Raw genomic sequence first — 24,385 nt, 5'->3', positions numbered from 1 at the left:
CACAGTACAGACTAAGTGTTTTTAAAATGTAACTTAGTGATCCTGCAACTAGCTTAGAAAAAGCATATGATGGTCAATTTAAAACCACTAGATAAATGCCAAGAAAGGATATCCCATTTTTTCCATCCCCTAGGAGCCCTGATTTTCCCTCTAGGATAGCTTCTCCTGGTATCCATGATTAGTATTCACCAAAGGATAGTCAGTTGTTGGACTACACCAGGCAACTGGGTCACTGTTTACTACAAAGACTTGGTTTCCCCCTTCCCTGGTGTAGAAGCAAATTGCTAGCCCCACTCAGATAATTCTGAGGCATGACAAGACTGGAAAGCACGTTTGTCTAAGCTCTAAATTGCTTACCAGGTTAAAGAACAACAGGAAATTCAATTCTGTATATAATTATTGAATACTCATTATACACAAAACACTTTCTTAAGCGTAATGGGGGAAGTAAATGTAGTACCTAAGGCATTCTCCTTTCACCTATGGGATCCCCAGAAAAGATTTAATATTCTGTGAGACCACATCTACTCAAAATCAAAACTTATGAGCCCTAACTGATATGTATACTCTTTCTCTAATCAACCAGAGAACATTGGTTCAAAGAAAAGACATTTAATAAAATAACATAGTAAGGAAATTTGCAATGGAATATTCATTCTTTTCCTTTCCCCAATAAACCTAGGACACACTTGGCCCACAAATACACACTTCATGAATGGAGAGAGTGCGCATGCACAGAGATCGCACTGAAGGGGGACAGATTTGGGGAATATAAGCATGGAAGGGCAATTTACACTTCTAAAACTGCAAGATGCTAACATTTTGAGGTGATTTCACTTAGTTTCTCTTACTTGACTGTTCCCCCTGGGCATGTGACTCCACTGATCTCTGCTGGTCCCATACTTACTCTCTGTTGGTTTTTGAGCTTCTTTGTTGGCTGCGTTGCTCTACTGGTTCCCAGTAAGTTGGTGAATGGTGCTCTGAGATTCTTTTGACATGTTACTCCTTGTTACTTCCCAGGCTCATCTCTTTCAGACTAGGTCAAACCCTCAGCAAGTTTACTAGAGAGATTGGAACCTGGCTAGAACCAGATAAAGGCTGGCTCACAATTCTTCCTTCACAAACTGGCTAACAAAAACCAAAAATCAAGGAGAATGCCCCAAGGCTAATGTTAGTCCTTTCCTTTTCCCGTTAAATAAGGGTGGAGGTTAAAACCCTTTGTTACAGATGACTAGATTTTGAATTAGCCTGCAAATTAATTTGCACTTTGAACAAACAGTAAACTGAGAAAGCAAAGCAATTATTCTCTATATCTTTAGCTCATATTATCATACATATCTGTCATATCTGCCCCGAAATCTGACTTTGGGTGTTGTATTTTGATAAACAAAACAATAACAACTTAGTCTTCCTATACTCCATCTCTACACAAGATTTATGACATGGTCCCTATCTAAAATGAGTTGAAAATCTAGTGAAGAAATAAGATGTGTCTATAAATTGATATGATCATCACTACATTAATAAAACATATGAAGGTGTGCACAGCACTTTATACATATATTATTATTCCATTTGAAATTAAATATATGATAAATGCATAGGGAGATATAATAAGTAATAATACATTATGAAAGAAACAAATAAGGAATTATTTCTGACTTGGAAGATCAGGGAAGGCTTTATGAGGGGATTTGGGGTGGGGCTAGAAGGCTGAATAAAATATTGTCAAACTAAGATAGGGAGAAGGGAGTAGAAGCATTCCAAGCATGAGATAGGAATCAGCAAAGGGAACCTGGGACATGTTCAGAAAGTGGCCAGTATTTGAGTTTCATTTGGGGCTAGGTTGTTCAAGAGAAACAAGCAAAGTGAAATAGAGATCCTTCTGAAAGGAAGCAAACTGGACCTCCACAAGTATTACTGAGATCTGGTGAGATAAGACTACATTCCATGAAGGGAATATGGTTCTGGGAATGTAAAATATAGAATGTAGAAAATGAACAGAATAGGTTAAAAAAAAGAGGGGCAGAAATAAGTATTAAAATGTTATACATGTGTAAAGAGACCCAGGAACCAGGTAGGGGAGGAAAAAGCATAATGGAGAGCATTTGTTGATAATCAACAGAATCAGAAATAGAAGTGAGATTGACCTCAGAGTATTTTAGTGACCACTTGGACAAAGGGAAAGAATGGATGAAAAGTTTGGGAAACAAACCACCAGCTTGGAACAGAAACACAGTATAGTAATGATAGGAGGTTTCAATAATTCAGGCATCTTCTGCAGATATCATCCTGTCAAAAGCAGAAGAGCTAACAATATCCTGATTATCTTTGATGACAATTTTTAAACATTTTTTAACATTGACTTTAAAAAATTTTGAGTTACAAATTCTCTCCCTCTTTCCTCCCCTCCCCAAGAAGGAAAGCAATTTTATGTAGATTACATATGTGAAATTATGCGAAACATGTTTCCATACTACCCATGTTGTAAAAAAAAAAAAAAAAAAAAGCAAAAAAAAATATGCTTTAGTCTGCATTCAGATTTCATCAGTTCTTTCTCTGGAGGTGGATAGCATTTTTCATTGTAAGTCTCTCAGAATTATCTTGAATCAATGTATTGCTCCCAACAGCCAAGTCATTCACAGTGGATAGTGAAATTTTATTGCAATTTTTTTTACCAGTACTGTGTAAAGTGCTCTCTACAGTGTTCACTTACTTTGTATTAACTCCTATAACTCTTCCCAGGTTTTTCTGAAATCATTTGATCAGAATTTTATCTTTCAAAAGTTGGAGGAATATTGAAAGAACATGAGAGTCTGGTTCTAATTCTCACCAAGGAAGAACTAATTTCTGTAAAGGAAATGATGGTAACCTAACTACAATTTCAGAAGACCTGTGATGGCTTCTTGAGAGAGATGTGATAAATTCAAGCTGCAAAATAAGGAAAACGTTTTCAGACGTGGACAATGTAGGAATTTGATCTGCTTTATTATATATGAATATCTATATACATATATGTTACAAGAGTTTTGATTTTCTTTTTTTTTCATTGGGGAAGGAGAGGTTGGAGGGAGGAGACTAAGAATAGAAATTTCTCCCTTCTAAAAAGAAAAATAAACAAAAGGGTATCACTGAAGCATTTTTTTTAAAAAGCAGAAGGCCAGGAGGAGATAGACAAGCAGGACAGCTTTGAAAGTTATATTTTGAATTTATTTTAGACTTAAATAGAAAAGCAAGTTGTCTATAACAGAGATTCACAGATTCATATAAAATCCTCTTTCTGTTCTGCTATATCTATAGGAATGATCTTTATTTGGAGGTTGTTAAGTTTTGAATTTTAAAAATAAAAAAAATTCTAAGAAAAGAAAAGTATTGGTGGGAATTTTAGGAGGGACCAAGTTTTCCCAATTAGAATTTGTGATAGAGATGGTAAGGAATAAGCATAGTCTGACATGTGCCCTTAGATTTTAAAAGAGCAGATTTAGGTTAGGTAAGTTTTCATGGCCTGATATTCTATGGGAAAAATCAGCTTAGGAGAGACAGAAAGTGCTCAAGAATGAAATTCTAAAGACATGAAAAGAAACAATTCCAAATAAGACAGACAAGGGAAACTGCTTAAAGATGAAGATGAATGAGCACAACTCATCAATTAACTATATATGTGTATGTGTATACATATATATGCACATGTGTATATTTTAACTTAAAGAAGATGAAAAACAGGGCAGGTAACAATTGTGTAACAATAAAGTGAGGAATAATTTAGACATAAAGGGTGATACCATATGCAAATTAGGAGAGTAAGGAATAGTTTACCTGTCAGATCTATGGAGAAGGGAAGAATTTATTACTGAACAGGTGATAGAAAACATAATGAAATGCAATATGGATAATTTTGATTACATTAAATTAACAAGTTTTTCCATAAACAATGCCAATGGAACCAAGACTAGAAGGGAAACAGAAAGCTGGGAAACAATTTTTACAACCAGTGTCTCTGATAAAGTTCTCATTTCTAGAATACATGGAGAACTGAGTCAGATTTATAAGAATACGTGTCATTTCCCAACTGATAACTTATCAAAGGATATGAACAGATAATTTTCAGATGAAGAAATTAAAACTATCTATAGTCATATAAAAATGCACTAAATCACTATTGATTAGAGAAATGCAAATTAAAACAATTCTGAAGTACCACCTCACATCTATCATTTTGGCTAATATGACAAAAAAAGAAGATGATAAATGTTGGAGAAGATGTGGAAAGTTGGAACACTAATGCACTGTTGGTGTAGTTGGAACTGATCCAATCATTCTGGAGAGCAATTTGGAACTATTCCCAAAGGGCTTTAGAACTGTGCGTATGCTTTGACCCATCATTACCACTACCAGGTCAGTATCCCAAAGAGACCAAAAAAAAACAGGAAAAGGACCAACATGTACAAAAATATTTATAGCAGCTCTTTTAGTGTTGGCAAAGAATTAGAAATCGACGGGATACATGTCAATTGGGTAATGACTGAACGAGTTATGTTATATGAATGTCATGGAACACTATTGTCCTAAAAGAAATGATGAGCAGACAGATTTCAGAAAGATCTGGAAAGACTCACATGAACGGATACCAAGTGAAATGAGCAGAAGCAGAAGAGTCTTATATGCAGTAACAGCAATGCTATGTGATGACCAGCTCTGACAGACTTAGCTCTTCTCAGCAATACAATGATCTAAGATACAGGTTCCCAAACTTTATTTGGTCTACCATCACCTTTTCAAAAAAAATTTATTCAGCACACCCCTGGAAATCTACTTTCTTTAACCCTTTGACAATTTTTAAAAAAATTTGTGTCATTTCAAAAATATGTGTGTATATACTTTTTAAAATGATGCATCTTAAATTTAATAACTTATTGTAAATTTGTGTTCTTTTTCCTGCATTGAAATTTCGATGATGTAACATTATATCATGTAACCATATAGTAGAGTACTATAAACAAGTCATTACATGCACATATTCCTTCTCATGCATGCTGGATTTCCCAACAGGTAGCCTGCCAGCACTTGCTTATTAAGATCTGTTGGTGGATTTGACCACTGATCACTTATAACTTGCATTTTTTGTGTTTATTTGGAAAATATTATAATCATTACTTTACCTCTGTTACACAACAGATGAATGTACAAATGGTTTTTCAAAATTTTCCTGTCTTCTCTTCTTTCCTTATGCTTTCATGGCTTCCTTATTTTTATTCAATGCCCCTGATTTACATCCAAGGCTGCTCCTGAACCCCTGGATCATTCCAACTCCCCTCAGCAGGGGGTATCACCCACTTGGGGAACCAATGAATGAGCTCCAAAAGACTCAAGGTGGAATATGCTATCCACATCCAGAGAAAGAACTATGGAGTCTGAATGAAGATCAAAGCACGCTATTTTCTCTCTTTTTTTTCTTTCTTGTTGTTTTTCCTTCTTGTTCTGATTCTTCTTTCACAATATGACTAATGTGGAAATATCTTTAATAGGATTGTACATATATAGCCTATATCAGATTGCTCACTGCCTTGGGGAGGGGTAAAAGTAGGGAGGGAGAAAACAATTCGGATCTCAAAACCTTATAAAGGTGAATGTTGAAAACTAAAAAAAAGAACAAAGTCAGAAGTTCTGTGGCTTACAAGGAGCTGAGAAAAAACTAAATATGATGAAAGAAAATCCCCAATCCAGAATGACAGCTAAGGACAACAAAAAGCTTTCTGTTTTTGTTTGTTTTAGCTAATCAAGAGAAAAGAGGAAGGTGAGAAAAGGAGATAGAACTGATGCTCAGTGTCTCAAGATAAGGATGACCATTGATGGAGAAATGGAACTAGCTATTCTATTCCTATTTTCCTTTCTTTTCTAGACCAAGGAGAATCATTTTTGCATTGAAAAGGAACGAAAATGGTTAAAAAGGATACCCAAAATGCATATGGAGACAGCAAGAGAGTAGCTAGATTTTCTAATAGATAGCACTTTAAAATTCACACAGTGAGGGCAGTTAGGTTGCATGATGGATAGAGCACTGGCTCTAGAGTCAGGAAGACCTGAATTCAAATATGGGCTCGGACATATACTAGCTGTGTAACCCTAGACAAGTCTGATTGCCTCAAAAAAAAAATAAAAGATTTGCAAAGAGTTTTAAGAGTAGTATCTCGTTTCCTCCTCACAACAACCCTGAGCAGTTGTTACTATTTTATCAGTCATTATTCTCATTAGCCCTCGGGAAACTGTGACAAACAGAGGTTGTCACTTGCTCAGGGTTATGTAACTAGTAAGCATCTAATGAGCTTTTCAAACTTTTCAAACTTAACTCCAAGTCCAGTGATCTATTGACTAAGCCACCTAAATACATCTAGTCATCAGGCCAAGACAAGCTGTACTCTTGGGCATTGAATTGACCCATGACATTGCTGAGTAATTGTTGGTGTTGACCTGAAAACTTGTTGAAGAAAAGGCAACAGGCTAATGCATACATTTTATGATTTAATTAATTAATTGATCAATTCCCTATTAAAGACAACGGTAACATAATGCATTATGGAGCCAGAAATGTTCTGGCTACCCAGTGCAGAAATCTTCTGGCCTATATACATTTTGCCGTGAGAAAAGAACTCTCCTAGTTGAACAAATCATAAATTCAGTAAGACAGGACAATTAGCAAAGCAATATTGGTCAGGCCTTGGGATTCCAAGCTGGGTAAACATATGTCTCGGAAATCCCACCACTAATAAGTGGCAGGCTTCCTGCCCTAAACAGATAACTGACATAGGAAAGGGTAAACAAAGTTCAATAGAAATTACGACCTAAGATGTCTGTGTTTTCTTTACCATTAACATGCCATAACATAGTGTAGGTCTACAAATATTAAGATATGGAAAACGTCCCATTATTCAAGATAGTGTCTTAGTTTAAAGGTCTCCTTAAGGAATGTAGAGTCAGCCTTGGCTGGCTTTGTTGACATAGGAAGAGGCACCCTCTGAGTTTGCTTCAGAGAGAACAAAGAGATTATTCTAAAATTTTATATTAAACATTATCACTGGAAATCATGGAAAGATCATGAAAATGGGAAAGGTACTGTAGAATCAAAGAAGGACAAACATCACCATTTTCAAGAAAGAGAAGGAAATAGGGACTGCAAAAGGGAATTTGAGTTTGATTCTTGGCGAAGTTCTATAATACATTATTAAAGGGATGGTGGGTGAAGGTCTGGAAAAAAAATGCGTGGTATCATTCAGAACAGATGATTTCAGATCTGAGGAGACTGCATAGCACAGGGGGGAGTGTGCTGGATGTGAAACCTTGGTTTGAATTCTAGCTTCTTATTCATACTACCTTAAGGGATATTGGTCAAGCCACTTACCATTCTGGTCATCAGTACCACTTCCACAAAATGAGATACCTTCTCAGTTTTCTAAGGTCATGTCCGAGTTCAAATCTAAGATCTTATTTGGAAGTTTTAAGGAATTATTGAAATGTCAGTAGTTAATAGTTATTACTTCCTTTTTCAACATCTAGAGTCACTTAGATGGTAGAACTCAGAAAGACCTGAGTTCACATTCTGTCTGACATACTTGCTAACTGTGAGGTCATAGGCAAGTCACTTAACCCCTGATTTGCCTCAGTTTTCTCACCTGTAAATATATAATAGCACCTTTCCCCCAGGGTTGTTTTAAGGATCAAATGAGAAAATATTTGATTGGGAAATGTGAAATTAATTGAACACAATGTTTCCTAAGAGTCCTTATAGCTCTAAGAGTCTGTGGGACACTTTTGGGGGAATAAAATGTTTGTTTTTGATATGTTCAGTTTTTAGTGACAGTAGAGTATACATTAAACATTTGAAAATGCAAAATGGGAAATCGGTAGGTTAATCTGACTGGTGGGACCATAGTTTTGGAACTGGAAAGGATATTAGAGATCATCTAGTCATACCCTTTATTTAACAGACAAGAAAACGGAGGTTTGTGCCCCATCTAGTTGAACCCTCACTGTCCTTTTCATTTCAGTTCATCTTTAGTCTAATCATGTAATCTTTCTAAGGCTCATGAGAAAGGAATTTTCTTAGTTGAATAAGTTGTAAACACAGTGAGATAAGACAGATCAGAGGCTCTTAATGGACTGCAAACTTAATATGAACAACAAATAGTCAAAAATATCCAATGTGAATTTGAGCTGGATTAAGAGAGTCATCTTGTCCAGAAACAGCAAAGTGATAATCCTGCTGTTCTCTGCCCTTGTCCGGCCACATCTGGAGTAATGTCTTCAGTTCTAGGTGCCATGTTTTTAGAAAGACATTGATAAGCTGATGGGCATTCAAATTGGGACAACTAGGATGATTAAGAACCTTTTGACTATGTCATAGGAGGATCATTTAAAGGAACTGAGGATGTTTATCCTGGGAAAGTGAAGACTGGAAGCTAGGTATACACAGAGGGAATGGGGTTTGATAGTTGCTTCCAAGTACCTAAGGTTTGAGTGTGAAGGCCTTTGAATTCAGGTCTTCCTGACTTTAGACAGCACTCAACCCACTTAGCCAGCTAGCTGCAGTATACTATGTGGAAGAAAGATTACAGCTTGACCCTTGTCGACCTGAAAGTTTGATTAGAAGAGGAAAACAGGTTAAATTCATATTGTTTATTCCCTTAAAGCAAGCAGATATATGATCATGGAACCAGAAGGAAACTTCTGACTGTCTGATGCAAGAATGACCAGGCTTAAGCCATCTGAAACTGATCCAGAGCAAACATCTTAGGGACAGGAGGTGTTTGGATAACCCCCATTTGTTCTCAAACCTTTTCTGCCTTCCATGTTTTCAATCAAACCTTTATTTATCCTTCCAAATCTCTGGACTCTGTTATTCAGATTATTCAGTTTTCCTTTTCATTTTAACCATAAGACAAGACAGCTACTAACATAACTATACTTGAATCCCATTCCAGCTTAAACAAAACAAAAAGGCTATTGGCTAACCTCACAAACTGATAGATTTATGTACCTGTTTTGCAAACTTGTTTATTCTTCCCTAATTATACTCACTCTGGAAGAATAAGATGCTTCAGGAATTAAATATTTTACATATGATAAGTTCAAACACAAATTTTAACTCTTGCTTAGGCCATGGAATGACTACAAATTCAGATCAAAACAGCAAGATCTCTTCTGCTTTATAGCTCATTACATTTATTTAATATGAATTACCTTGAAAAAATGTAGCAGGCCTTCTATAAATCACACAAGATTTTTCAAAAAATTTCTTCTAAAAGTATTTCCCCTTCTTTGAAAACAGTTTAAAATTTATTCTGATGTCCACTAAATTTTATGAAGAAAATTAGTTGGAAACCTTTAAAATAATACGTTTCTTTCTTTCTCTTTAAAGCAAAAATAAACCTTTAAAACTGGAATTCATTATACTATGTTGGTGTAAAGTAACACAAATTCACTAAGTATTATTACAAGAATAAATTCTTAGTTATTTCAGAATTCCTAGATATTACAAATTTCCTTAATCACAAAGGTGTTTGTAATGGAGAGGAGATTTAGTTTCTATAAGTCAAGAATGATAAATCCAATTAATTTAACCTTATCACAATATAAATTTCCTTAAATATATCCCTAGAAATTAAGTACATTCTGGCACTTCAACTAGATAGTTCATAAACCTTCAAATTACTATACATAAATAAAAATTTTAGATGAAACAGGCTTGAAGATCACACCCCTATTTTTTTTTAAGGATTCTCATTTGCCCAATAGGAATTCTGCAACTCAGAAAGTTTTGCACAGAGTTTTATAAGAACTTTAGGTCAATGCATTTCTAAATCACCTCGAATAATATGTAGAAACTATAAATTTAAACCACCATATATATTTTCATAACAGCCAAGATTTCAAATGGAAATATCTGCTATTATAGTAAATATCAAATTATCTAATTATATCACACCCTTTTTAAAGCCCAATTCATTACACAGATAATAACTTCAGATGATATCAATTGCATTTCCTAAAATTATTGATCTTACTACTTTTGGTAATTAAAACCACTTCAAAGTTATCAATTGCATTAAATTTGAGAGAGATAATAATATTATATCTGACATATGCCAGTCATTATGTTAAACATGTTACAATCATTATATCATTTTGATTTCATAAAAACAACCATAATTATTTTTCCCTTTGCAAATTAGGAAACTGATATATATATATATGTATATAATATATGTATATGTATAATATATATATATATTTTTTCTTTTGCAACTGGAACAAAGAAATGTGAAGTTTACCAGGGGCAGAAATTCTGGTGTCCCCATGGTGATAATTCTTGTAGGTAGGGTTTAGGGAATGCTCATCACAGGCTCAATCCATCCACCTCTCCCATCCTCCACAGCTGCAGAATTTACTAAGCCTAGGCCAATTTGCAGCTGCTGAGATAGGGTGGGCAGAATGTATAGGACCTAGGTGACATTTCCAAGATTTACTTAGAAGGGTGGGCTACAGGATGCCCAGGGAAACAGGACTGTTAGGGTCACTGCCAGTCTGCAAATTGCTTCTTCTACACTTCTCCTGCATTCTCTTCTCTATAATTTGATCTGGGATGAGAGATGTTAACATGAACCCTTGTGACTGTTAAAAATCCCCATTCTGAGATACCCTCTTAATTCTTGGGGAGGGAATGAGGAGTGCTAAGTGATTAGGATTGGGAGGGGGTGTTTTAGCAAGGTGAGCTCCTGGAGTTACATATAGTCTCAGGAGTTTCTTTTCCAGTAATTACAAATGATCAGTTTCCAAACTTTTTAATGATTAATCTCAGAATCTCCTAAAATTTCTTTTTAAGGTCCAACTAACTTTCCTTTGTAATTCCAGGTTGGCCAGACTGGAACAACAAGGAAAAGTCTTACAGCTGCAGCCCCTAGAAATCTCTGACTGTCTGCATTTTAAATCTTACAAGTTAACAGACTTATTCACAGCACACATGATGCAGACAGGGAAACACACCAACAGACAAACTGACAATTGACAACAGTACAAATACAAACAGAGTTCACAATTGACAACAGGAGAGGGGGATTCAGAAGCTTGTTAAAAATCCACATCATGAATTGCTTATTATTATTCTGAGGAAAGGGGGTTGCAAGGATTCAAGACCTGACAGGATAAGGGTGGATCCTGCATCCTTTGCTTGGAGAACCCCTACAGTCATTGAGGGGGTGGGGATCCTTGGCTTCTGACCAGCTACCCTAAAGGGAATCTGTAGGAAATTCTTTTTTATTATTTTATTTGTTTTCAGGGTTCTATAATCACTTCCATATATCTTGGATTTTTTCCCATCCCTCCCCTTCCCTCCCTACTCCCTCTTTGAGATGGCATGCCATCTGATATAGGTTCTACACATATGTTCCTATTAAATACATTTTCACCTTAGTCGTGTTGAATAGAAGAATTATAATGAATGGGAGAAACCATAAAAGAAGACAAAACAAAACATAATATGAAAGTAAATGGTCTGCTTCATTCTGTGATCCAATTCCATAGTTCTTTCTCTGGATGTCGAAGGCATTTTGCCCCAAAAGTCTATTGGGAATTTTTGAAGTCCTTGCTTTGCAATGAAGCACTAAGCCCACCAGAAAAATTCCTTGCACACTGCGGTTGTTGCTGTGTACAGAGTTCTCCTGGTTCTGCTCCTTTCACTCAGCATCAGTTCATGTAAGTCTTTCCAGGCTTCTCTGAAGTCTTCCTGTTCATCATTTCTTATAGCACAATAGTATTACATTACATTCATATACCACAGTTTGTTCAGCCATTCACCAATTGATGGGCATCCTCTTCATTTCCAGTTTTTGGTCATCACAAAGAGAGCTGCTATAAATATTTTTGTATGTGTGGGACCCTTTCCCATTTTTATGATTTCTTTGGGATGCAGTCCTAGAAGTGATATTGCTAGGTCAAAGGATAGGCACATTTTTGTAGCCCTTTGGGCATAGTTCCAAACTGCTCTCCAGAATGCCTTGATCAGCTCACAGTTCCACCAATAATGAATTAGCGCTCCAACTCTCCCACATCTTCCCTAGCATTTATCATCTTTCTGTTTTGTCATGTTAGCCAATCTCACAGGTGTGATGTGGTACCTCAGAGTTATTTTGATTTGTGTCTCTCTAATCAATAGTGATTTAGAACATTTTTTCATATGACTATAGATAGCTTTAATTTCTTCCTCTGAAAACTGCCTGTTCATATCCTTTGACCATTTTTCAATTGCAGAATGACTTGTATTCATGTATAATTGACTCAGTTCTCTATATATTTTAGAAATGAGACCTTTATCAGAGACACTAGTTGCAAAAATTCTTTCCCAGTTTTCTGCTTTCCTCCTAATCTTGGTTGCATTGGGTTTATTTGTGCAAAGACTTTTCAATTTAATGTAATCAAAATTATCCATTTTACACTTCATAGTGTTCTCTGTCTCTTGGTTGGTCAAAAATTTCTACATTCCCCATAAATCTGACAAATATACTATTCCTTGCTCCCCTAATTTGTTTATAGTATCAATTTTTATACCTAGATCATGTACACATTTGGACTTTATACTTGTATATGGTGTCAGGCATTGGTTTGCACCACACGGTTATCCATTTTTCCTAACAGTTTTTGTCAAACAGTGAGTTCTTATCCCAGAAACTGGGCTCCTTGAGTTTATTCAACAATAGATTGCTATTTTCATTGACTACTGTGTCTTGAGTACCTAACCTATTCCACTGGTCTACCCCTCTGTTTCTTAGCCAGTACCAAGTGTTTTGGTGATTGCTGCTTTATAATACAATTTGAGATCTTGTAGGGCTAGGCCACTTTCCCTAGCACTTCTTTTCATTAGTTCCCTTGATATTCTGGATCTTTTTTTCTTCCAGATGAATTTTGATATTATTTTTTCTAGCTCTAGAAAATAATTATCTGGCAGTTTGATTGGTATGGTATTGGTATTGGTACTAAGTAAATTAATTTAGGTAGAATTGTCATTTTTATTATATTGGCTGGACCTAGCCATGAGCAAGTGATGTTTTTCCACTTACTTAGATCTGACTTTATTTGTGCAATGAGTGTTTTATAATTGTGTTCATATAGTCCCTGGGTTTGTTTTGACAAATAGACTTCCAGATATTTTATAGTGTCTACCATAGCTTTAAATGGGATTTCTCTTTCTATCTCTTGCTGTTGGGCTTTGTTAGTAATATATAGAAATGCAGATGATTTATGTCGATTTATTTAGTAACCTCTGCAGGAAATTCTTAAAGGAAAGGGGGGAGGGAAGAAGCAAGGAAAAGAGTAAAGGAGAAGTGGAAGCTGGAGGAGAAAGATGGGATGCTGTTGTGGGGAAAGAGGGGAGAGTGTGGTGAAGGGAGTTAGCCAATATTGGGGCTGGTGCTGAAGCAGCTTTGGGAGCCTCAAGGGAAGAGGCTCCTGCTTTTGTTCTCTCTCAACCACCTCAGCAAGCCCAAGATGAAAACATTCCCACTCCCAGTTAGATGTATTGTTGGCTTTTAAACTTAGTTTGGTTTTAAGATAAAGTAACTTTGGCTGGTTCAAAAGAGTCCAACTATGGCCAACATAATTTAAGGCTATCTTTAGTTAATTGACACTAGTGCTAATAATTCTTGTGCTAATTTTTCCTGAGATTGATCCATACAGGGGATCTATGCATAGCATCTGACCACAGGCTTGATCCCTGCCCCCTCAGCTAACTTTTCTAAAAAATATTTATTTATTTATTTTTAGGTTTCAACATTTTTTCCACACTATTTTGAGTTTCAAATTTTCTTGCCATCTCTCCCCTCTCCCCACCCCAAAACATTATAATCTGGGAACTGCAGCTGCTATCTGTGATTCCACACCCTGAAGCCTGCTCCAGTCCTATCCCTGCCATGCTGCCCACTTTGCTCAGAGCCCAATGTGATAGACCTTTCCTGTCAGCCTTCCAGGCTGCCTTGGGCTGGAAATCTCTTTCACTTTGTCATTTTATGGCTTCTGTTGCTCTAGAATTTGTTTAGAGTCATTTTTTACAGGTATTTTATGGGCTATGGGGGTAGAGCTAGAGCAGGTCTGTCCTTCTACTCCACCATCTTGGCTCTGCCCCTCAACCCTATTATTTATGCAACAAGGAAACTAAGGCCCCGAAAAATGAAGAGCATGGTCAAAGATAAAACTGATTGTAAGTAGCAGAGCTGGTTCCTCTAATGCCATACCAAAAAGGTCGTTCTTTATGCAATACCCTTTTATTACCATATCAAAAATCTTAAATTTGGCTCATGTAATTCCCTTTTCTTTGAATACCAATGTTGCAATGGCATATTATTGTATTCATTTTTGTCCTCTCTCTCTTTTGTTTGTTTTCCATCTCTCTGCCTAGGTACTATATTTCCAATCAAAAGGCCAGCAATAAGAGGAAGTAACTCCAACTTCTAAGTGGAAAGTCCAACTGCACCATTGATTTAGAAGGAGCAGTTTCCTCAGAGGATCTGGAATTTACCATATGTACAAAGTTCCATAGAGACTCCAGTGCAATTAGATATAGCAATGGTTTGTAAAACTCTCCATCACAACATCGTCTATACTCCAGAAATAAAATTTCTCTCCCAACTAGGACAATATCATATTGGGGCAAATTGAGAGCCTTGAGAAAAACAACTGTAAGGATATAGCCCCATCCTTATGTCAATGACTCAGCATATATCACATTGAGGGATAGACAGATGACTCAAGGAAAGATATATGTTCTTTTGTACAATTGAAATGTATACTTTGAGAAATATTTTTATTTTTCTGATTTTGAACTTAGGCTGTTGTACTAATTTTCTAGGGCAATCATATTTACTGACCATGGTTGACAGACCTTTTGCTAACTCCTTTTTTATGTGACAAGGAATGAGGAAGAGGGAAGAGAGCAAGAAATAATCTTGGAAGATGGGGAACACTGAAGACTTCAGATCTTTGAGTGTTGCTACTCAGGGATCTTTATATAGGTGAGGACACTGGGTTCTGGAAATGGGAGAGAGGTATAGAGAGGAAAGTAGGAAGGCAAAGACAAACTTTGCAGTTTTGCCTAAGGTGCAAATCAAGGTGACACTTTATTTTCTCATATTCAATTGAAATTACTTTCTTTAACAAAGCTGATGTTTTACAATTACTTGAATTCAATTTTATCTCTGTATCAACAGGTTTGAAAATAGGGGGACTAATTAGATAGAAGACTCATATTGGTTTCACTTTTCTGTCAATTCAAGATCTAGGTGTAAAATTAGTATTACCAGTGTGTGTCCAAGAATACCAGCCAAATGAATTTATATATATAATAATAAATAATAAAATAGTTAAGTGTAACAAAATAATAATCCTATTTGTTTCTAATATATGCATTTTCTTCTTGTTTTCTTTATACTTAATTATTAAAATGAGTTTCCTTTTCCAAAGTTTCACTCTGCTGAAGTCCTGTGCCTCATCATGTCTTAGATATAACTTTAGGTTCTTGAAGACACTGTCATGGGAGTGTAAGTATTTGTCAGGTACTCCTAAACTATGGTTTCAATGAGTATGGTTATTAAATACTGTATATCTGTTTGATGACCAACCTAACTGGAGAATTTCTTCCCCAGATTGTTGGTAGGGGGATGAATTTTTCAGCTCAGCATTTCCTGAAGACCATCTACTATGCTATTGAGGAGCTTCAGTCTGTGTTGGTGGAAGTAGTATCCAAACCAAAAAGGCATTGAAATATTGAGATGTAACTTTAATTTATAAATCCAATTTTCTCAGGATGGAGCATGCTCAGGTGTTTGGGATAGGTGATTTTGAGATGCAAGCCAATGATAAACCACATTAAAGGTTTTCCTTTCATTTATGTCCTCATTGAGTAGTCTTGTGTAATTTGAATTGGTATACTTATTGATATGGCAATTGTATTCACCTGACTCTTTGAAAGATTCTGTCTTTGACCTTGAAGCTCTACATTTTGGGGTGAATAGGGGAGTTTGACTTAATCAAATTACTCATTAAGCCATTTTATTAGAGGTCTAACACCAATTTACTACCCCCAGTATTTTTTCCTTCCATCTCTTTCTGCCTTCCCTTATTAGAAATCAATGATTCAATTAAAAATATTTATTAAGTGTCTGCTATGTGCAAGGCACTCTCTGTTAGGCACTGGGGATACAAATACAAAATTTAATTCTAACCTCCTTTAAGAGGCCTTTCTTGATCCCCCTCATTGTTAGTGTCACCCTCTCCTTCTTTGTACTAACTTTTAATATATGTTTTTACTTATCTATGAGCATACTCTCTTCTAGTAGAATGTAAGCTATTTGAAGGCAAGGACTATTTCATTTTTGTCTTCATTTCCCCAGTATCTAGTACGCTGCCTAACCCAAAGTTGATATTGTAGCAGATTAGATTAAAATTGCTTAGGCTGTTGTTATCAGCAAATGAAAGCAAGGGGGAGAAATGGAAGGCTGTCACAACTGTTGATATCCTGTTCAGCAGTTCTCTTCCTCCTTTTTTTGATGTCATCTAAATGTGGAAAACTGAAATTTGACTATATTCAACACATTCTGGGTCCTTACTGAAGAGTGAGTAGCTAGCATAGGTGTTAAAAAAAAATTCACATACAGAAAAACATCCATTAATTAAGGCTAACATTGGGAAACTGAATTAGTGACAAGTCTGAATTACAAGCTAGTTTTAAGAAAAATATTATCTAATTACTTTGAAGATCCTACAAATCATAACAAAGTGTTGCCAAGAGTCCTTATATAAGTATGACTAATGTGCACTTAGCATATTGATCATATATAGATGTTACTCAAGTGTTTCAGAACAGTTTCTTCCCTTCTGTAACCTAAGCATTTTCTCCTGTGTTACTGTCTACATTGATCACTTTGAGTATTAATCCCCTCTTAAAAATAGATGATAGAAAAATAATTTCAAACTTGTTAAAACTGCATTACAAAAATCAAAATAATGAGGTTGGAATGAAATTTTTTTATAGTCTAACTGTATAAACTACATATGCAAATTCCATGTAGATATTTAAATAAAATTCATATAAATACACACGTATTTTGATTTTTCAACTGATCTATGATCTCACTGATATGGGAACTCTCCTCTCCCCATCCATCCAATGATATAGAACTCATTCATATCGTCTTGTGTTGCATGACTATTCATGAAATAGTGAGAGTCTATGTAGGTATCTGTTGTTTTACTTATTTTCCAGCATCAACAACTTATTTAAACAGATCAGGGTGGAGTAACCTCAACTGTGCAATATATAATTACATTATTTTTTTCTTCTAATTTGTTACTGATTTTGATCTTTGCTATGACAATTTAATTCACTTCAACAAGCATTTATTAACTACCTACTATTTGCTTGGCACTACATATGAATATGTTTCAGAAATGACTCCCACATCAATAAACAGTCATTTCTTCATTTGTTAAGATATAATGGATTTTACTTTTTATGATTTTATTTGATGCTCACAATGACTTCCACTTCTTAGGACTCATCTTTTAGGAAATATCTATGATCTATGAGTTTGAGGCTTCTTTGTAGAGCCTCAACCTTTGACCTCTTTTATTTCTTTCTCTTGAACCATTTAAAAATTATTTATTTAATATTTTATTTTTCCCCTAATACCTTTAAAAACAATTTTTAATATACTCAAAATTTTTTTTGCATTCCAAGTTGTTGGGGGTGGAAGCTCAATTCCATGTGGACAGTCTCGGGCAGGTAAAGGTGGGAACTTCTAAATCTTAGAGTTCTCATGAGGCCCCCCAGAAAACAGCAGGGAATCGAGGAGTGAGACCGAGCTATCTCGTGTATTTCCGCCTCTTCCCATGAGAAACGTGATGGGAGGAGCATCCCCGCCCTCGAGACTGACCGGGATCTGGGCACACATATTGTTATCTAACAGGCATGGTATTCAGGTGCAAACTACGCGGCCAGACAGATTAATTAGGGTCAGGAAAGCCTGAAGGCACTCTTAGCGCAGGAGGGGCCCTTACAGGACAGAAGGCGCCTCTTCCCTTTTCCTCTCTTAGCTCTCCCTCCCCCCTCTCTCCCCACTTCCACTTCTGCTTCCAATATCTTACTGTAAGATCTTTGCCTCCTTGGGAGATTTCTCTCTCCCTCCTAAGGAAGAGTTCCCCCTGCACATGTAACCGAGACCCTGAATAAAGCCTAACCCTTGTTCGACTCCGGAAAATCTCTTCTCTCATACGTTTATCCGATTTGGCCAAACGAAGACCTGGGACAGGTAAGGTAAGACTCGGGTAGCCCTCAGGCCTCTAGGCCTGGCACCAAGTCCTCTCCCTCCCTCCCTCTGCCTTCTTTGAGATGACAAACAATTTGATATGTTATACATGTGAAGTCATGCAAAACTTATTTCCATATTAATCATGTTGTGAAAGAAAACAGTAAAAAAAACACAATAAAAATAAAGTGAAAAAAGTATGTTTTAATCTGCATTCAGGAACCATCAGTTCTTTCTCTGAAGACAGATAATATTTTTCATCTTAAGTCCTTTGCAATTGGCTTAGATCATTGTATTGCTGAGAATAGCTAAGTCATTCACATTTGATCATCATACAAAACTGCTGTTACTGCGTTCAGTGTGCCAGTACAACTCCTCACCTTGAGACTGAGAGCCAGGACTTTTACCTGGGTCGAAGTAGGGGCAATGCTATACTTGGTGCCTTGTAATGTCCTTCTGACTAACTATCTCACCCCCTTACCATCTGAGAGCTCCAGAAGCAGCCACTGCTGCTGTTGATTCAGTTTCTCCCAAGGTCTGCTGCTGGTTTGCTGGAGCACAGCTTGCACTGGTGTAGCCTGCATTCCTCTCTCACCCTGGTGTGATTTAGACTTTTCTTGCTGATCTTCTAAGTTGCCTTGAGTTGGAAAACTGTTTCATTCTGTCTGGGGTCTGCTGCTCAAGAATTTGTTTTGAGGCATTGTTCAAAGTTGTTTGGAGGGGAATTTGGGAATTCAGGAAAGTCCCTGCCTTTGTTCCACCATCTTGGCTGTGCCCTTAAGGTATGAACCATATTTTCTAATATAGTTTTCAACACTTGCTCATTTTTGCATTGGTGTCACTGGATATTCAAATGTGTGCTGATTTAATTTAGGCAATCTTATTAGAGTCTTCATGAATTTCTCCACCTCCACATCTTCATCAAGGGGTGTTGGCACAAAATGTGCAATTATTTTCATGGTGGTCTTTTTTGTGAATGCTCTACAGTTAGGAAAGACCAAGTATCCCAGGAAATGCTTTTTATTGTTATCTTTGGAAACATAACAAAAGCCATCTTTACCAACTCCTACAATTGCCTTGAAGGAAGACCTGAGACTCATTCTTACATTTAGCTATAACTTTCTTTTGTCTTCTTGTTTTATTAATAATGAGAAGATAAAGGTTAATATGATTCATTTCCTTCAGTAGTATGTCTGCTTGTTTGGTTGCTGGTCAAGAATCTTAAATTGAGAATGCCAATAACTAAGGTAATATGGATAGGTGGTCCAGAACCTGTATTTCTTGACATTGTCTGCCTCTTTTCTGTTAATCTACCATTGTCATTACAGAAATAAAAGGGGCTTGCATAGAACCAAAAAGATCATCACCAAAACTCTGGGAACTTTGTGACTCTTTTGCCAAATCTACTCAGGAAATATATAAACATTTAAGATATACATCAATTTATTTGTACTTATTATAATGCATAACAACTTTTAAAACCTCATTTAACTTTTAAAAAATGCTACCTCAGTTTTATCACCAACTCTGCAAAATCTTGGGCTATTCCTCTCTGAATGTCATTTTCTTCAATTGTGAAATAATTGGAATAGATTATTTCCAAGGTCCCATTTGGTTCTGAGATTATAGAATTTGGTAAAGTTCATGATGAACATTAGAAATCTCCCCTTAAAATCTGGTTATGATTAAATCAGCATCTTGTTTTTTTGTCAGTTTCCAGTCATGGTTTTCTAGTCCTTGAGAGCTCCTTAGGTGGGAAACTGTGGCCAAAAATTTGGTTGAGTCAGGACATAACCATCCTTATCTACCTCTTTCAATGAACAATTAAGAGATGATTAGGACATACTTCAACAAGCATTAAATAATTTATATTACAAAGGCATATGCCCAAATATATGCTTTTTTCTTTATTTTTATCTATTAATATGCCTTTTGGATTTATATCATATTCATTTCTAATGATATCCTTCAACTCCAAAACTAAAAACCTCCTCAGTTCTCCCTTCTCCTCCATCTGGTCAGTGAGAGCTCCTCCCATCTATGGGAGCTCCACCTGTATGAGCTTCTCCCATACTCTCTAGCCCTTCTGGGGAGCATCTAAGGAATTCTCCTGATCATTTCTGATCTGACTGCTTTCATGGACTTTATCTTCTTCATAAACCCATCACTCTACCAGATAAAATCAACTTTGAAGCTCACACCTCCAATCACTTCAACTCCAGCTACAGGACTCCATTTTGCCCCATGCTAGGTAACCTTCTCTGCCAACCCCTCCTTTTTCAGCTTCTTTTTATGTGTTATTTTCCCCCTTACACAGTGTGCTTTGTGAGGATAGGGAATGTTTTATGCCTCTCTTTATATCCCTAGCATGTGGACAGTGCCTGGAACATTGTAGATGCTTAATGAATGTCTTTTGGTTCTGACACCGACTTTTCCCTTCCCAGCAAACAATCCTTTGTAACAAAGATTTAATTTTTTCCCATAACAGAGTACAATAAAAAAAGATGACTGCACACAAAATTGCAAATCTGCTATGAACAACTTGCTGGTCTTTTTAAGATATATAATAAAGTCATGATGTAAATTTTTTTGTTCCCCCCCAAGATGGCTACCATTAAACACAAATACATATACACACATACATGTAAAATCATTCTATACATACTTCTTTTTATCATTTCTTTTTCTGCATATAGATAGCATATTCCTTCATGTGTCCTTTGTGGTTAATTTGGGTACTTATAATAGCCAAAATACTTATTTGCTCAAAGTTGTTTTTAAAATAATATTGATGCTACTGTATACCACATTCTCTTGGTTCTGTCCACTTCACTCTTCATTATTTTATGCAAGTCTATTCATGTTTTTCTACAATCAATGAACTCATCATTTCTTATAGCATAGCAGCTTGATCATATACCACAACTTGTTCAGCCATTCCCCAATTGATTGGCATCCTTACAATTTCCAGTTTTTTGATACCAAAGAGAATTGCTACAAATATTTTAGAACATATACATTCTTTTCTTTTTTCCCTAATTATCTTTGGAAATAGTCACAGTGGTAATATTGTTGGGTCAAAGGATATAGGCAGTTTAATAACTTTTTGGGCATAACCTTAGATTACTCTCGAAAATGCTTGGATCATTTCACAATTTCACCAACAATGAATTAGTGTCCCAGTTTTTCCACATCCCTTCTAACATTTATTGCTTTCCCCTTCAATAATTTTAACTAATCTGATAGGTGTAAAATGCTATCTCAAGGTTGTTTTAATTTGCATTTCTATAATGGTTAATGATTTAGAGCATTTTTTCATATTTCTATAAATTGTTTTGATTTCTTTATCTAAAACTGATTGTTCATATTCTTTGACCATTTACCAATTGGGGAAGGATTTGTATTCTTAAAGATTTTACAAAGCTTTTTATTTGTTTGAGATAAGAGACATTTATCGGAGAAACTCTTTATAAAATAGTTTTAATTTTTAATTTTATTATATACTATATATTATGATTGTAATACTATAGTTTAGTTTTTTAAAAATTCTTTTCATTTCTCTTGTTATACCAATTGTGAATCTTGTCCTCCTGGGTCTACTTGCTTCTTGAAGTCTTCTCATGCTTTTCTGAATTCTTCATATTTATTGCTTCTTGTGGGGTAGTAATATCTCCGATGTTTAACACAATGCCAAGAGCATAATAGGCATTTAATGTTTATTGATTGATTGACATGCGCTTCTCCCTCCCCCCAAAAAGTTGCTTGATCTGGTGAATAATGCAAGTTAGTATAAGTGCATAAGTCAAAGTTCTGTAAGAAATAGAATTTGGCTAAAAAGAATCATGGTTATTTGGGGAGGAAAATATTTGAAAATGTAGCTGGTTGTCAAATAGACCTGAACTCTAATGACAGCTTTGTCAGTAATGTTCTGTGGGTAACTTTGGGTCAGTTGGTGTCTCCAGGCTCCAATTTTCTCATCTGTAAAACAAAGGGATTTGGACTACATGATTTTTCAGGGCCTTTTAAGTCTACCATTCTATGATCCTACAAATGAAAAAAAAACCCCAGAGAACTGATTATGTTATAGATTGGTAAAGGTTTTTGATATTCTTAGCCTGTAAAAGTTATCTTCAAGAATGAAATATAAAAGATTTTCAGCTAGGTAGTTGACCAGTAAACCTGACTTATTTTTTTTTCTTATGATACTATTCATTTCTCATGGTAATATAGAATGAAATCCTGTGATATTATTCCTGAAAGGAAGCCCACTAATGATGTTTTTTGAAAAAAGCATTTGCCAAAAACCTCATACTTCTATTCAGTGACTAGTGATTGAATTTGTTAAACCAGAAACATTCAAAATTAGGTACCACCAAGAGGATGAAGAAGGGACTTAGTAGGCTGGATCATCAACAGACATGGAATTTTCTTTCTCAGAGACTTTTTAATTGACAAGAGTCTGTTAATTAAGAAGTTTCATTGATCCTATGCTCACATAAACACACACGCATACACACACATAAATCATTCATTCATGCATTCACGTATCTCTACACATGTAGATCATTATTACCAGGGGTGATCTCTTGATGTGATGAGGGGGTAGACCTTAGGGGCATCATGAAGAGCAAGAATTAACAAATTTTCACTGTATATGAAATGGAATGCTCCCCACCACCATAATCCTTTTCACTCCTCTCAAAGAGCTCCCTTGAAAGGGTCTTTATATGCCCAAACTCTCAACAGCTGATGTTCCAATCTCTATATTAAACTGGTTCTTTCCACTTTTTCTCTTCTTGTGTGGTCCTAGATAGATTAGCCTTTAGGTGATTTTAGTCTTACTGCCTTCAATATTTCTGAGTGTACTGCTATTCCTAGTGGAATGGTCTTCTGTAGCCTTTAGTCCTTTACTTGTTTTCATGGAGCATCTTGAAGTTGAAAGAGTGGCAGAATAAGACCTCATGAAACCTGTGTTTAAGACCCATTTTACCCCTGGCACCTGGAGTAAATCATTTGATACATTTGGGCCTCAGTTTCTTCATTTGTGAATTAAAGGGGTTGTACTAGATGAGATCTAAGGTTTCTTTCCATTTTGACAATGTGTGGATCTATGGTGACATGATTGTTATCAAAATTAACTTTCAAATAAATATTAACAATACATTTGCACAATTTTTCCTCCAATATAATTAAATAATATTTAAACTTACTCTTGCAATCATACAATAATTCTTAAACTATTGCCCATCACAGACCAGTGAAATCCATCAAATAATGAGTCAGTTCAGTCAAACAAGCAACGTATTCTACCTTCTTCCCGTCTCAAACTCTATGTTGCTTGGCCACAGAAATGTCAACATCATTTAGACAGCCTCACATTTTCGTAGGTTCATTCCACTTATAAATTGGACTGCTTAGCCTCCTATAAAAATATAAGCACTTCAAGGCCAACTGATTCTATCCCGATAGAAAGATTAAAGATATCCACAAGTTAGAATATAAGCAGGATAGTGGGGTCAGGGTGCCTCATGTTATAATATGACAATTTTTAAAAAAGATTCCTTGGGGAATCTTTTAAATGTTATGATCTTCTAGGACTTTAACTCAAGCAATAGTATACAATTCCAGATAGAAATGAATATATTCTCTACCATGGAGCACATTTTTGACAAATTCTGCCTTGAAAATCTTCTCAGTTATGAAATGCTAATTAAAGAAGAAGGAGTAAAGTGACTCATTTCTATTATTTTAAGTGAATTATCTCTCTCTCTTCAAATAACAAAGTTTTCAAATTCTTCACATATATTAAAATTAGTACTTTCAAGTGTCTTACAATAGAAGGGTTATAGAGTGAAGTGTATATTTCTAAAAATTCATTTGTGAATTTTTTTTAGGTGTAGATAAGTGTATTTGAAAAATGGGCACAAAGTACATTACCTGTTAAGTGTATGAGATTAGCAGGTGCAACCCAAAGTCAGAAAAGCCAAGTGAAAGAGAATTATATTTGTTAATTTGCATAAAAGATAACAAGAAAATATTTT

The 24,385-nt window shown here is 35.7% G+C and overlaps 1 protein-coding gene across 1 annotated transcript in view; it reads right to left on the bottom strand.

The window, feature by feature from the left end:
- Positions 1-7,559, bottom strand: part of LOC140526801 (arginase-1) — a 28,519-nt gene extending 20,960 nt beyond the window's left edge. The window contains exon 1 of the mRNA XM_072643341.1: positions 7,397-7,559. The gene's annotated coding sequence lies outside the window, so the exon portion shown is untranslated. The remainder of the gene's footprint in view (positions 1-7,396) is intronic.
- Positions 7,560-24,385: the final 16,826 nt, after the last annotated feature.

The sequence above is a fragment of the Notamacropus eugenii genome, chromosome 2 (assembly GCF_028372415.1).
Source record: "Notamacropus eugenii isolate mMacEug1 chromosome 2, mMacEug1.pri_v2, whole genome shotgun sequence".
NCBI lineage: Eukaryota > Metazoa > Chordata > Mammalia > Diprotodontia > Macropodidae > Notamacropus > Notamacropus eugenii.
Note: the sequence above shows the minus strand (reverse complement) of the source record. Positions and strands in the feature narration are given on the sequence as shown.